This window comes from Meriones unguiculatus, chromosome 14, assembly GCF_030254825.1.
Source record: "Meriones unguiculatus strain TT.TT164.6M chromosome 14, Bangor_MerUng_6.1, whole genome shotgun sequence".
Lineage (NCBI taxonomy): Eukaryota > Metazoa > Chordata > Mammalia > Rodentia > Muridae > Meriones > Meriones unguiculatus.
The window spans coordinates 62,034,996-62,050,671 of record NC_083361.1 but is presented as its reverse complement, the minus strand read 5'-3'; the positions used below and the strand labels follow the sequence as shown (position 1 = coordinate 62,050,671).

Below are 15,676 nucleotides of genomic sequence, written 5' to 3'. Positions count from 1 at the left end.
GCCAGTGAGCTAGCTCAATGAATAAGGGAGCTTGCTGCTAAGCCTGATGACCTGAGTTTGAGCTCTGAGTCCCATATGATGGAAAGAGATACTTCACTCTGTTAATTATTCTCTGACCTCCACACACTGTAGCACAGAATGTCCTCTCCCTCAACACAGTAAGTTAATGAACATGACCGTCTCATTTGTGACGAAAACCAGCTTCAGATGGCAAGTAAGTGCTTTTTCCGAAGAGGACATGGTGCAGGACAGTAGGGAGAAGAATGCTGTTTAAAGTAAACTGCCCAAGGTGTATTTTTTATAAAACATTCCATAGTTGATGTGTAGGGGCTTTAATCAAAGAGGCAGTGAGACAGGAGAGCTAGGTAGCTTCTAGGTGGCATAGCTGGGAATTTGACACTCATGTTGGCACAGATCTGGGCATCAAGTCAGACTGGATCGAACATCTTGAGTGGGCAAATCACAAAAGGCACACAGCAGAAGGTCTACACGAGCCTGTTCTGCCCCAGAAGGCCCAGAGGACACGAGCCTGGAGCTCTGTCATCCAGGCTCAATCCTGGCTCAAAGCCTGGCTCAGTCTGAGGCTTAAACTCCCCGTGTCTCAGTTCCCTATTGAGGACAACACACAGGGACCAAAGCCATCTCTGACAGAAGTCACAGGTTTGTCATCAATTGAGCTAATACTCAAAGAGGGTTTTGAACAAAGCTGCTACCCTAGTGAGCTAATGAGTTAATTTGATGCTTTTTATTTTCTGGGGGTGGGGAATGATCAGAGGTGGGTTAGGAAAGAAGTCCAGTGGGATAGCACTTGCCTATCCTGTACAGGGCCTTGGATTTGGTCCCCAGCACCGGCAAGAAAAATAAATAAGCACATGACAGTGTGTGTGTGTGTGTGTGTGTGTGTGTGTGTGTATGCATGTACAGGGTTTTGTTATGATGTAGGCCAGGCTGGTTCCAAGTTCATGAGCCTCTTATGTTAGCTAAATGCTGGTTTTACAACTTGGTAGCCATTGTTCTTCACTGGAAGGTCTTTGCAGGCCTTTCTTGATGATTGATCTGGAAAGGCAGACTCTTAGATGAATTTTTAGGTAACAGTAGAAGGATACAGAAGAAAAGAGAGTAAATAAGAGCATGGTAAGGGCACGGGAAAGAAGAAGATCTAAGGGCTCAGATGGGGCTAGAGAAAAAGCCATGTTGATGTTCAGAACTAGTCTGTGTGAGAAAATGCCCTTTTGAAATTAAATTAAGTAGAGAAAACATAATTAAGAATGTTTGGGGTGTTGCGAGTTTAATGGCCATTTGGGTCATACAGTGAAATGGGCTGACGTATGAGCCACGTTGGCTCCTGACACAGTACTCAGTAGATGAGGGAGTGTCACGGTTGGCTGTGTCTGTTGCATGTTCTGGTGTGGGTGACTTTTTCTTTTTTGTTTTTTGAAACAGGGTCTCATTTGAGACTGGCCTTGAATTCAGGTGTAATTGAGAATGATTTTGAATTTCTCCTGTTTCCACTTCTGGATCGCTGGGATTATTATAGGTCCACACCTTCACACTGGTTCCTGAGCTGCTTCGGTTTGAAGCCAGAACCAAGGCCATGCTAGGCAAGCACTCTGCCATCTGAGTTATATCTCCAACCATTTTTTTTTTCTTAAATAGTTAGCTGTCAAAAAAAAAAAAAAAAAAATAGTTAGCTGTCCTGGAACTCACTTTGTAGCCGAGGATGGTTTCTGACACACATTGCAATCTTTTCCCCTTCCTCAGTCTTGCAAGTACTGGGACTAAGAGTGTAAGTGACCAGACCTTAGGAAAATTTAATTTCTGTTAAAGTGTTACAGCTCAAAGTATGTTGCCAAGAAGTATGGCCAGCATGCACAGAAGTAACGTGATGTCTATACAAATTCCTGTTACCTAAGTAGCCTATAGGACATTAAATCTAGTCATATACTGAGTGTTTTGAGATAGGACCTTGCTATGTTGCCCAGGCTGGACCTGAACTTCTAGGCTAAAATGGATTCTCACCTTTCAGCCTCCCAAGAACCTGGGAGTACAGGTTTGTGAATTCAAGTATCGTAAGTAAAATTATGATATCTATTTGTAATATGCTATCACATCTGTTCAATGTTTTTTTCTTATTTATCTAACTATCATCTATCTAATATATTTATCTAATCTAGCTATTATCTATCTAATATATTTAATCAATTCTACCTATTGTTATAATAAATTAAAATCCCAACTGTTTTACTGTTTTACCAATAAAGACTCAGGAGCCAGATGCTGGGGTGAAAACCAAATGGCTCAGAGAGGCAGAGAAAGTACCCAGCTGACCTTCCTACTCAGCTCATGTCCCAGAAGGAAAAAGCCAAAAAGCTAAAAGTCAAAGAGCCAAAAGCTAGCTTACCTGACAGCCCAGGAGGAAAAAGCCAAAAGCTCCAAAACCCAAAGAGCTCCTCTTCCACACTGTCTTAAATCCTCTTCTTTCAGAGTCCCTCCTTTCTACTTAATTCCTGTCAGCTGGTTTCTTGCTTTTGACCTAGAGTTAATTTTATTAAATCCTGTGTACAGAAAGCTCTTGGATTAAAGGTGTGTGCTAGGGCTGAGCCACACCAAACAAGAAACCAAATTTTACAGTGCACAATCTCAAACACAATGCGATAAAATATCTTTCAAAAATGTATCTATCTATCTATCTATCTATCTATCACATATCTCCTAGCCGTCTTTCTTTCCTATGAAAAATTTAAAAGATTAAAAATATTTTTTTTTTTCTGTCTGTGTCTTTGTCGCCATGTGAGTAGGTGCAGAGGTCAGATGAGAGCATTGGATCTCTTGGAACTGGAATTACAGATGGTTGTTAGCCGCCAGTGTAGGTGCTGGAAACTGAACTGAGGTCCTCTGCAAAAGCAGGAAGTTCTCCTGACTGCTGAGCCATCATCCTGCTTCATCCTCAATATGCAATTTTTGTTTTTATTTATTTTTATTTTCTTCGAGACAGGGTTTCTCTGTGTGGCCTTGGCTGTCTTGAACTCACTTTTTAACTTTTACTTATTTTAAACTTATGTGTACATATGATCATGTGGGAGTAGGTGCTTGTGTGTGCAAGTGCCCGTTGAGGATGCAGACACCAAACACCCCCAGAGCTTGACTTACTGTAGCTGTGAGGCATCTGATGTGGGTGCTGGGAACTGAACTCAGGTCCCTTGGAGTAGTAGTACATGACACCTTAATCAATGAACCATCTCTCCAGCCCCAGTATATAGGTTTTTTTGTTTGTTTGTTTGTTTTTTATTTTTTTAAAGATACGGCTAGAGGGGCCAACCAGCAGCTTGGCTGTTTAAAGGTACTTTGCTGACAAACCTGGTGATTGGAGTAGGAGAGAACTGACTTCTATCCTTTTTCCTCCCATCTCCTCATGTGTGCTGTGACACTCAATGTATATGTATATATATATACACACACACACATATATGTATGTACATATACACATATGTACATACATATATACACATACATATGTACACATACATATATGTACATACATACATATATATCTATATATATACACACACACACACTCAAATGAAATAAATGTTAAAAAACTAACAAAGCATGTTTCAGGACAGCCAAGGCTATGTTAGAGAGACCCTATCTCATCCCCGCTCCTCCCAACCAAAAAAAAAAAAGTTGAACTAAAACTACTTTTTGTTTCAGGTTAACAGTATGATTCTAACCCAGGAGCAAAGTCTCAAGAGGATCTGAGAATTGTTTTTCTAATTCCAACAAGCAAGTCCCTTCTTAATTTCTTTCCCCCCTCACGGAAACTAATCACATCTCTCTTTTCTTTTCCCCTAGTCCCTTGTCAAAAGTACCATTTCCACATCCCGCCACCGTGAGAGAACTTTTCTCCCCTCAGCTTTCTGAGGGCATTTCACATGCTCACTTGTGTTCTGCTTAGAGTTTCCAAGCACAAGTGGGAAGACTAAATGGAGAAAAGTGGAGTTTCTGAGAGGATCTGAAGCTTGTTTTGTGTAAGTCTCCGGGGAAAAGTTGGGCAGTCAGACATGGTTGGTAAAGTTTAAACTACCACTTCAACAAACCCTGCCCTAAAATGTGAAACTTGCCCCATCAGGATCATGAGGCTGCTTCGTAAGGCCTCGCACAACTGGTTATGTTAACAAATTACCTCAAATAAATGGCATATCAAATAAAAAATTAGATTAGGGAATGTGCTCGTCATAAAAATTATTGCCCCTGCTTGTGACCTGTAGGTAGGTCTGGTTTCTTAGGGGGAAAAAATCCATATGGCTGCTTGCTGAAGAGGGAGGGACATGCTGTCTTTGCTTATCTTGTCAATCATGTCTCCTTCCCTCTTACACTCCCTCTTCCTTTGAAAGCGGAAAAACAAAATCTCAAGTCAGAAACAGCAAAGCCCACGCTTTTAATGACTCGTCTATACTACACAAGAACCAGCTTGGAGCAGTCCGCAGTGCGGAGCAGAAAGCTACGTCTCTCCCGCAAACCCGCAAAGTTTCATCATCTGCCAATCACAGGCCGGGACTTTTCAGCCGTACCGCCCACAGGATATGATTGGCACTAACTTAGTCCTATTGGCGTGAAGAAGGTGAAAGAGGTGTAAGAAGGTGGGTTCAGAACTAACCAATAGTGTGCAGAAGGCGGCTGTTGGGGCGGGAGGAAGGCACCAACGAGAGAGCGTGGGGCCGCTCTGGGAAGCGAGGGTAGGAAGCTGGCCCAGCCAATGGCCGCCGCGGGCGGGTGTCGGTGCGCGTGCGCATTGGGGGTCCCGGAGCTGCAGGCGGGAGGTTGGGGGAGGGGGCGAGCTGGATTGCCGCGGAGCTCCTGCCGCCGCCGCAGCCTCCGCCGCAGCGAAGAGGCCATGTTGTGTGGTGTGTGGGGCGGGGGGAGGAGGAGGAGGGAGTAAAGCCGAGCGAGGAGACGGGAGAGACACCACACACGGCACAAGATGGCCGGAGAGGCAGCAGCAGCCCGAGCTGTCAGGCGGCCTGTCGCGGCCCGCGGGCCGGTTGCTGCGCTGGGAGCAGTCCCGGGACGTCCCGGAGGGCTCCGGGAGAGCGGGGAGGCCGCGGCCGAGGCAAGGCGGCCGTGCGCGGGTGCGGGAGCCCGCTGCCGAGGCGCCCGCGGAGGCCGGGCCCGCGACGCCCGGGGCTGCGCTGCGGCAGCGCCGGGGCTGGTGGCGCGCGCGGTCGGGAGGCGGCCCGCGCCGTGGGCGGGAGGCCGCGGCGGGCGCCCCGTCCGCGAGGCGCGGGCAAGAGCGAGCCGATGGCGTCGGCGGCCGCTCTTCGACCCGGTGAGTAGCTCCCCTGCTCCCTTTATTGTCCTTTGTCCTTGGGAGGAAAAGCACGACGTCCTTGAGCGCGGGCGGGAGGGGCGGCGGGTCGGCTGGCGGCTCTCCACAGGCAGCCCCGGCTGCTGCCGCGGAGGGCCGAGGCCCCCGGAGCCCCGCTCGCCCTCCAGGCGCCCGCTGCACACCTAGCCGGGCGCCGCGCTGCTCTCCGAGCCGGCGGGGAGAGGGCGGCGGCCGCGCCGCGGAGCCCCTGCTTGCTCCGGTGAGTTATTTTGATAGTTAGCGTCAAACAACAACAATCCTCCGGGGATGGGCTTTAAAAAATGTCTTCCGGTGAGGTGGAACCCATCTTTGGGGTCGGATTTAGAAGAACAATGGAAGCTCTCACTTCCATTAAACCAAAATAAAACTTGTCTTTTTTCCCCCCCTCTCCCCGTTGGGTGTTGGCTTTTAACTCTTTCCAAGCTGCTTTTGAGACAGGCAGTAGATGCAAAGGTATCTTTACTGCTTGTTGAACCTCCATGACGTTTGTTGTCTTTTAGAAAAGACAAGTTACAGGGGTGCTTCTGGTATTTCAAAAATGACGACGGCAACAAGGCAGTGTAATGGAAGTAGATTTGATAATTACGGTGCTAGATGATGACGTTTGATGAATACAGCTTATTTTTACCGAGTACTTTCACCAAGACCATTTGACATCCTGATATTTGAACATAACTATACTGTTGGATACTTTTAAAAATGAGTGTGAAGAGCCGTTATCAGTAACTTCTCACACTTGAATGACAAAACGTACTTGAGTCAGTTTCTACCCTTTAAAAGTTAAAATTCATCTTGTTGCTTAAAAAGAGAGAATGTATACTATTACAATCCCTGATCGAAAAAGTTTTATAAAGGAATATTCTAATTGCACAGCTCTTCGAGAAGTTACTTTTCTTAGTGTAAATAGTGAAGTAGGACTGTCCGTGATGGGCGATGAAGAGGGGCCATATTTGTTGCATTTGTTGCATGTATAAAAGTCGAGATGTGCTTAAAAATGGAACAGTATTGAAATAAACAATTGTAAGAAAAAAAAATCGCAGTTTTTTGCATACTCATTTAAAAATACTTGAGGTAATTTAGGTCTAGCGTTGGAAGAAAAAACTAGAAATGCGCAGAGCTTTGTGTGTTCTTTAATACATTTGTCTGTTCTGCGGAGTCCTTGTGCTGTAAAGGTGAAGAACTGCGTAAAGACAGTGTTGGGGAGATTTACGTAGTACATCTAAAATCAAAGGTACTGGCTGACTGGAACCTATTTAGTGGATATTTCCAGTAGAAAACAATTGGAATACCTTTTTTGTAAGGTAGTGAATGTTATATCAGTTGCACATACTTTGATTTTACAGAATTCAGCTATTTTGTTTTTTCAAATGAATGCTCTGAAATGTTTTATCAGTGAAAGTGGTTTTAAAGAGATTGGGAATGCAGTTCAGAGTGCGTTTTGAAATGTAAAAATAACTGCTAGCAGTTTAAGATGTTACGGTTATCTTCCAGGATAAGCTGGGTAGGAGAAAGACAAAATATTCTGGACTCTGGTTTGGAATTGAATGAAGGTCATGGATATCACAAGTTTTAGAGCCGCTTAAAAGACAATGCTAATATCTCATTTAGTGAGATCAAATAGCTTGCAGTTTACAATTTAAAGTAACCAGTGGCCATTTTAAGTTCACTAATTTCTCCTGGCGGAGTTGATCTTCATTGCTCATAACTGTAAGAGGAATTTGTAGATAGTAAAGAAATTTTAGGAGGATGGCATTCTTTGAACATCGGCAACTTCTTTGTTTTTGTTTACCTGATTATCTAATGGAAAAAGAGTAAAGTGGTAGTCATTTTAGTTTTTTTGTGTTTCTTCTTTTGGATTCCAGTGTTTTAATCCCTAATATTTGTCAGTACATTCCAACTGAGGAAAACAAAGACTGCTAGACATTAAAGATAAATAACTGCAGCCTTAATGTGCAGGTTGTGTCACCCCACATTTATACCTGGAATCTTGTCTTTGGAATATCTTTTTCATTTCAGCACACTGAGTCTTTGGTCAAGAAATCTTTAAAAATATCAGAACACTTAAATCATTTTCCTTTTTTTAAGGTAACTTCCAAGATTATAATTAGTGTGGTTGCTGATGATTCTGAATAAAAACAGCTTTTATGCCAGGTAAGATTGGTAAATTTACTGGTTTGACATAAAATTAACTTACTAGGCTTTTGGTTTTCCTTTTTGGTGGCTTATATTTCTGGCATTCAATTAATTTTTATGACTTTAAAAAACAATTATGAATAAACATACATTAAAAAATTTTAAAAAATCTTTTAAGAGCCCCTTTCACTGAGTAAGTGGTTAAAAGAATATTTCTATAGTCATTGTAATGTAATGTACAAATACTGTAAGTCTTTTAGGGCTTTGTTTAATTTGGTAAGAATCTTTTGGAACCAGGAATGGACCAAAATGGTTTTTGTTCCCCTTAAATTGCAAATTATTTTAACATTTTAAATATTTAAAGAAATTTACTAGGAAATTTGAATAGTTTACCATTTAGACTACTAGATTTTAGGGAGCAATATTTCAAAAGTTAGTTTAGCGTGTCAATAGTTTCTGTTTTGTATAAAGTTTTAAAACATTTTTACTTGTTATTGTTTTTTTTTTATCAGTAAGTTGAGAATATTGTTTGTTTTCTCAAGGTGTGCCATTTTGAAGACTGAGACAATAGAGTTTTCTCTATAGGAATAAAGGCGAGCCCTTGGGACAGTCTGTATTTTATATAGTAAGTAAGTTTATTAATTGTTATATTTTGATATTTACAAACATTTGGGTAGGAATGTATCACTAAAGTTTGTCAGTGAGACAAATAGTTGGACTGTTTATATAAAAAAAGATGAGGAAATATCCTGATGCTTTTACTTTAAACTCAAGTACTTTTGTGTTAACTATGAAAACAGATGATAGGCATAATTTATATCAATGCATACAATAATATCCAGTAGTAAGACATTTGGTCTTCCCAATAAAATGGTGCTTGCCTTTTCATGATATGCGGTATTAAATTAGTGTTGTCTTTATAGTCTGGAATTGTTTAGCCTCCTCCTCTACCCCGTCACAAAACAGTGTCCTAAAATTTTATAATTATCGATCCCTTGTTTCTTGAAAGAACTCTATTTTAAAAGCTAAAAACAAACTTTGATGTCATTGTTACTAGTCAAAATACTCATTTTTAGTAGTTCCTTAAACAAGTACAAACTTAAATTGATTTTCCCCCAAACTCAAGTGCACTGCTCTTAGAAACTTCTATCTGTATCGTAGTTATTGTTTTTGTATCTAAAAAAGAAATAATTTCAAGCACAATAGGTTTTGGGTTCATTATACCATGAAATGCATTATTATCTTAATAGTTGAATATTAAGGTGAATGAAGAAAATTTGGCTATTTGTATATGTTAAGAAATAAATATGTTTATATAAGCTTGAATCCAGAAATAGTATTCAGTTATTTTTAAAGTATTGGCCAGAGAAAATATAAAATAAGTGATGCTTTGGGGAATTAAAAAAAAAAAAAAAAAACACCACCACCAAGTTACTAACTAATTAAAATGAGGGCACATTTACTTATGCCTTGGAAATCTATAGAAAATTAAGTTTGTGTTGCCTTGTTTTTATTCAGATAGGAAATAAAGAGAATGGACTAATTTTATTGCCTTTAACAGTTGAAATTTGCATTTATTATTGTATACAAAAGAAAATGATAAGACTTTTTAAATCTATAATCTTTCAAAGATAGATTGATTATACACAGAAGTATCTTTAATCCTATATTCCTATAACATAAATGCCAAGGTTAGGATTTTTCTCTTTGGGGCTAGAGAGATGGCTTAGTGGTTAAAAGGAGTTGGTGATCTTCCAGAGGACCTGAGTTCAATTCCCAGCACGCACATGGCAGCTTACACAGACATGCATGCAGTCAAAACACCGACGTACATGAAATAAAACTAAATAAATTATAAACCTAGTGTCACTACTTTCTAAAACAAAACAAAAACCCAAGGATTTCTCCTTGCAGGTGATAGAATGTATAGTTGGCATTTGAAACACTTACAAAAACTGAAAAGGAGGTGTTTTGTATGACACTATCAGAAGTTAAGTATAAATAGTCAATATGTTTATAATCCTATCTGAGGTATAATTTGAATAGAAAAACTGCTAAAGGTGAGCAATTTTAAATGAAATTTTAATATTTCTAAACTTTAATAAGTGATATAGTAACTGCTAAATTAATTCCTAACCTTTTAGAGGCAGGTGTTTTTTTTGTTTTTTTTTACTTTTGAAAAAATTGTTCATATTTTTATAAATTACACTTTATTCAGTTTGTATCCCTGCTGTAGCCTCCTCTCTCATTCCCTCCCAATCCTACCCTTCCTCCCTCCCTCATCTCCCATGCCCCTCCCCATGTCCATTGATAGGGGAGGTCCTCCTCCTCTTCCATCTGACCCTAGTCTATCAAGTCTCATCAGGACTGGCAGCATTGTCTTCCTCTGGCCTGGCAAGGCTGCTCCCCCATTAGGGGGAGGTGATCGAAGAGCCAGCCACTGAGTCCATGTCAGAGATGGTCCTTGTTCCCCTTACTAGGGAACCCACTTGGATGCTGAGCTGCCATGGGCTACATTGGGCAACATCTGTGCAGGGGTTCTAGGGATTCTAGGTTATCTTCATGCATGGTCCTTGGTTGTCATATCAGTCTCAGACCCCTGTGCCCAGAAGTTTTTGATCTGTTACTCTCCTTGTGGAGCTCCTGTCCCCTCTAGGTCTTCCTATCTCCCTCCTTCTTTCATAAGATTCCCTGCACTCTGCCCAAAGTTTGACTGTGAGTCTCAGCATCTCCTTTGATACCTAGAGGCAGTTTTTATAACCAAGATAAATGGTTAGAATAACTTACTTTATGAAAAAGATTATATATTATTATCTTTATGATAGTGCTTGTATTTAGTGTGTGAGTAGTTACCACATGAGCTAATTTAATGGAAAAGTTTACTGTCACATGAGGGCACTTATCAGATACTATCTTATGTAGATGGGATTGTGTGACCTACAAAGGTCCATGCAGTAGGTAATGTGCTTTATTATATAATCAAGGTAAGTTCTTTGTCAAATATGTTTTATTTAAGGACTAAGTAATAAATATTTGGCTTTATCTGAGCATTTTAGATAAACTTTAAATCTTAAAAATCTTATCTAGTTGTGTTTATGTTGGAATGTATTTAATGTTTTTATTACTTTAAAGGAGTAATATGTCAAAAATAAAAGAAGCTATGTTGCAGCTAATCATAAGTGGTTTTGGATTATGACATAGTTTTGAACATACGAAATAGGTAATTTTAATGTGAATTTTCTCTAACTTTTCAGTTTCTGATCACAGTTTCTTGACTATTTGAAAATTTGGGCTGTTGATAGCATGGTAATATACATTTCTCCTTTGACTTTTTTTTGTTAAATCAGATGTATGTGATGATTCAGCAATCAGGACCTCTACCTATAATCTAAATAGGCTATGCAGTCCTGACTTTTATTCTGGTGTCATAAATCTTTTAATTTGTGTGAAGGGCTTAGAGTTTACATCTTTTGTTTCCTTCTTAGCTCTTAAATTGTGTGAAAAAAAATAATACTGAGGAGCATCTTACATGTAGACTGATATTTTTTCCATTGCACATCAGGTATTGTTTCTGTTCTGAAACTAGAAAACATAGGACAGTTTCCTAAATAATTTATTTTGATGTATTCCAAAATATTCACAGTGTAAATACAGGTACTAGAAAAGTAATTAAGTATGAAATGGAGCCTGAGACTGTAGTTCAGTAGGTAGAGGGTTTTCCTAGAATGCACAAAGCCCAGGATTCAGTCCCTAATGCTGCATGATAAAACAGGTTGCTGGTGAATACCCCTGTTCCTAGCCCTTGTGACTTGGAGGCATTAGAAGTTCAAGGCCGTCGGCTGTCTGATGCTTCCTTAAAAATAATGTTGTCATTAACCTAGAATGCACAAAGCCCAGGATTCAGTCCCTAATGCTGCATGATAAAACAGGTTGCTGGTGAATACCCCTGTTCCTAGCCCTTGTGACTTGGAGGCATTAGAAGTTCAAGGCCGTCGGCTGTCTGATGCTTCCTTAAAAATAATGTTGTCATTAACCAGCGAAAGTTTAGAATTCTGCAATGAAATCATTTAGATTTTTTCCTAGTTTAGTAAACATATTTAAAGAGGACGGTATTTTCATCTTTGAACGTGATTATAAAGATTTGTAGTTTATATGCCTTATGTGTTTTATTCCTTATAGAAGAAATAATTATTTTAAGTTAATTATTTCTGCATTTTAAAGGTAAATAACCTCGTTTTATGAACTTCTTCCCTTCTAGGCTGAATGCAAAGTTTATTTTCAGATTGGCTATTTTTTATTTAATTAGCATTTTAAAACTTTTACTTGTTTCTGAATTTTTGTTTCCTTTGTGGTACTGAAGATTGAATTCAGCCTTGTACATGGTAGAATACTGTCGCTAACATCCTAGCCTTACTATCCCGTTTTAAAAAATTGCATTTATGTATTTGTGTGAACATGGCATGGAGGTCAGGGGCAGCCTTTAGGAATTTTTTTTTCTTTCACGTGGATTGTCTGGATTAGCATCAAAGCAGGGCATATTTTTGACTTTTTGAAATAGGATCGTACTGTGTAGTACAGGGTACCCTGATTTTTAAGGCTGCTTTAGCCTCGAAAGTGCTAGGATTATAGTTACCAGCCATTATATCTGACACCCTAAATTTAAGGGTATTGTGAATCTTTTGTGATGGGTGACCTGATTTTTTTTTTTAAAAGGGGTTTCTGATTTTAGGAATTTACATTATCTCATAATGCTCCCTAGGTCTTTGATTTAGGAAACATTTTTACCTTTAGTTTATTTAAATTATATTTAGTTTATTGTTTGTAAATTCAGATTTGAAGGTCAGGAGGACTAGGCTAAGCTGTAGGAACTAAACTCAGGTTTTCAGGTGTGTTGGCAACTGCCTTTACCTACTGTCATATGTCACAGGCCTCATTTTAATAATTTGAAATTATATCCCTAAACAAGAATCAGACGTTTTAGATTTTTTTTTCAAGATTTAAAAATTTTTATGGGAATGAGTGTTCTACTTGCTTGTATGTATTCGAATCATGTGTATGCATAGTGCACTTGGAGGCCAGGAGAGGTAGTTAGAGTCTCAGGAATTGGAGTTAAAGATGCTTGTGAGCCACCATTTGGGTGCTGGGAGCCAAGCTCTTATCTTCGGCAACAGCAACATATACTAACTTAACTACTGAGTCATCTCTGCAGCCTTAAGAGTTACATGGTTATTGCATACTAGTTAGTAATCATAGTCCTTTTAATTCAGATTATCAAGGTGGTTTAAAAATACATACTTTGTTTTTTTCTTTTTTGAGATAGCTTCCTTACTTCTGAGTTGTGGGATTACAGGTGTAATCATGCCTACCTTTATGGTTTATTTTAAAGCAATTTTTCTTAAGAAATGCTAATGCCTATGTTTATTTGGGACTGTCCCAAATCCTGGGACTGTTCAGGCTGGACAAAAACCACCAGGAGAAACCTTTGTATTTCACAACGTTTTCTTATAGTTAAGTGTTTTATGATTGTAATCTTGGGTTTAAAAGCTTAAGGGATTTAAGAAACAACTGAAGTTGTTCTTGACTTTTACTGCCAAAGGTTCAGCATTATATTCTTATATTCTCTAAAGTTTATTTTTAAATTACAAAGTATATTTTAAAATATATAAGATGGCTGGTCAGTGGTGGCACACGCCTTTACTTTAATTCCAGCACTTGGGAGGCAGAGGCAGGTACATCTCTATAAGTTCAAGGCCAACCTGGTCTATAGTGAGTTCCAGGACAGCCAGGGCCACACAGAGTCCCTGTTTCAAAACAAAACAAACTATATATAATATATATAATACACAATACATACACACACTCACATACCACATTATATATGTGGTATGTATTATATATAACATAACACACACATATGTATACACACATATACATATATATATATATATATATAAAGATGGGTTGGAAGTTGAGGAGAATCAGACTGCTAGTCTACTTAAACTGAACTGGACTCTGACCCCAGTATAGAAGGGTGGTAAAATACTATTCTATACTTTCTCAGCTTTGGGAAAAGAAACCTATTATAGATTTCATTAGTGTTAATTTCATTGTGATGGCAACATGAGATCAAAGACTTTTTTGTGGCTTCAGAACCTAAACATTTCTTGGGCTGGTAGGATACCTCAAGCGTCATCAAACTACTATGACAGATTTCTCTTAGAAACTTTTTTCCCTGATTTCTTATAATTTCTACTCTTTTAAACTATCCTATTGTTTATTATGACACTAGTTTGAGTCAAGGATCTCATATGCAGGGGAAGCCCTCTAACTGACTGGTATCCCTAAGTCAGTTTTGTTTTCTTTTGTGGTTTAATATTTGACTGTTAAAGTTGGGTGGTGATGTTACACGCCTTTCATCCCAGTACTTGGAGGCAGAGGCAGGCAAATCTTTATAAATGTAATCTGATCTTCTTAGCAGTCAAATCTGTTTTTTGTCTGTTTTTCTGAGACAGGGCCTTGAACTCAGAGATCAGCTTACCTTTGCCTCCCAAATCCTAGGATTAAAGGCGTGCACCATCTTGCCCATCTTTTTTTTTTTTTTTTTTTTTTTTTTTGCCAAATCTTTTTTCTCTCTTTGTAGCTCTGGCTGGCCTGGAACTCACAGAGTTCCACCTGCCCCTGCCTCCCAAGTGCTGGGATGAAAGGTGTGCAACATCATTGCCTGTAGCACATTTAAATCTTAAACTTTAGGGCTTCCTTCCTTCCTAAAAGATTGCTACAGTTTAATATGAAGCTTTTAAAATTTTTTTTGTTTGTAGGACCTACAAACCTGTTTGTTTGACCTGTCTTGAGTCATTTGTCCTTTTTTTCTCCTATGTGAATTTCTGTGATTAAATTTGGGCGTCAGGCTTGTCAGCTAGCACTTTTACTGGGTGAACCAGCTCACCCTCTCTTTTTGGTAGAGACATGATCTCATGTATATAATTTTTAAATCTCATGCTCTTCATGGTTCAATCTCCTGGTTTGGTGTTGTTTTTTATTTTTTAATTTTTTGTTGTTGTTGTTTCAAATTTAGAGCTTCCCATATGTTAAGTGCTAATAAAGAACAGTTTCTTTTTTTAGTTTTTAGAGACAAGGTTTCTCTGTAGCTTTTGCTTTCTTAGAACTCACTCTGTAGTCCTTGAAGTCAGAGATCCCCCAGCCTCAGCCTCCTGAGCACTGAAATTTGGTGTGAGCTACAACTCACACTACCTACCTGTCATACCTCTATCTTATTTTATGGTTATTGTAATTCTATAAAGCCAAGAAATAAATTCATCCTCGTTTTTCAGAAAGTTCTTGAAATGTCAGTTATTTTCCATGTTAGGTTTTGAGGCATTTAAGTCAGAAATTAGTGAAAAGTCCTGAGAAATCTACTGCATATATAAGAATTAGTGTTAGTTTTGGAGAGATGGCTCTTCATTTAAGAGCCTGTACAATTGGAGGCAACCTCATGTGCTTTTCAGCACTCAAACTGCTTGTAATTCCAGCTCCAGAGTATCCAAAGCCCTCATCTGTACTTAAACAGACACACAAATAGATATAAATAGTAAAAATCTTTTTTAAAAGAGATTTATTATGTATACATGTTCTGTCTTCATGCATGCCAGAAAAGGGCACCAGATCTTATAGATGGTTGTGAGCCACCATGTGGTTACTGGGAATTGAACTCAAGACCTCTTGGAAGAGCAGTCAGTGCTCTTAACTTCTGAGCCATCTCTCCAGCCCCCATAAAAATAAATCTTAAATTATTAGTGTTAGTCAAATAGATGAGTACAATTCAATCAAATAGATTAAGTGATCCCAAGGGTAATATTTTATTTAGAACTATTGATTATGTATGGGATTATATTATGTTGATTCTAGGATATGATAAATAATATGAATATTGTAAAAGGGGGAAAAATGACCTTCCAGATGGCTAACAAAAGTTTTTTTTGGAAGACTTAAAAGTTTATTAGATGAGAGGCGAGAAAATGAATTAATTTTGTGTATTTTCCCTATTTTCAACCTAGGTTATCCAATGAAATTAATGTAGAAGCTCAGTAATTACTCATTTGGAGTTCTTGAGGAATAAGATCTAGACTTGTAATTTTAGTAACTTGCTCTAGAAATTAGCTCCTACACTGGCAAATCTAA

The 15,676-nt window shown here is 38.9% G+C and overlaps 1 protein-coding gene across 7 annotated transcripts in view; it reads left to right on the top strand.

Moving 5' to 3' along the window:
• The first annotated feature begins 3,855 nt into the window (after window positions 1-3,855).
• Chd2 (chromodomain helicase DNA binding protein 2) overlaps window positions 3,856-15,676 on the top strand; it is a 136,081-nt gene continuing 124,260 nt past the window's right edge. Inside the window, exons 1-4 of one of the 7 annotated variants that reach the window (XM_060367343.1) lie at window positions 3,856-4,028; window positions 4,395-4,640; window positions 7,451-7,516; window positions 8,041-8,123. The gene's annotated coding sequence lies outside the window, so the exon portion shown is untranslated. Of the gene's footprint in view, window positions 4,029-4,394; window positions 4,641-4,825; window positions 5,327-5,392; window positions 5,586-7,450; window positions 7,517-8,040; window positions 8,128-10,630; window positions 10,805-15,676 lie in introns of those variants that run through there. The other 6 variants (XM_060367341.1, XM_060367344.1, XM_060367342.1 and 3 more) reach the window with 6 other exon arrangements.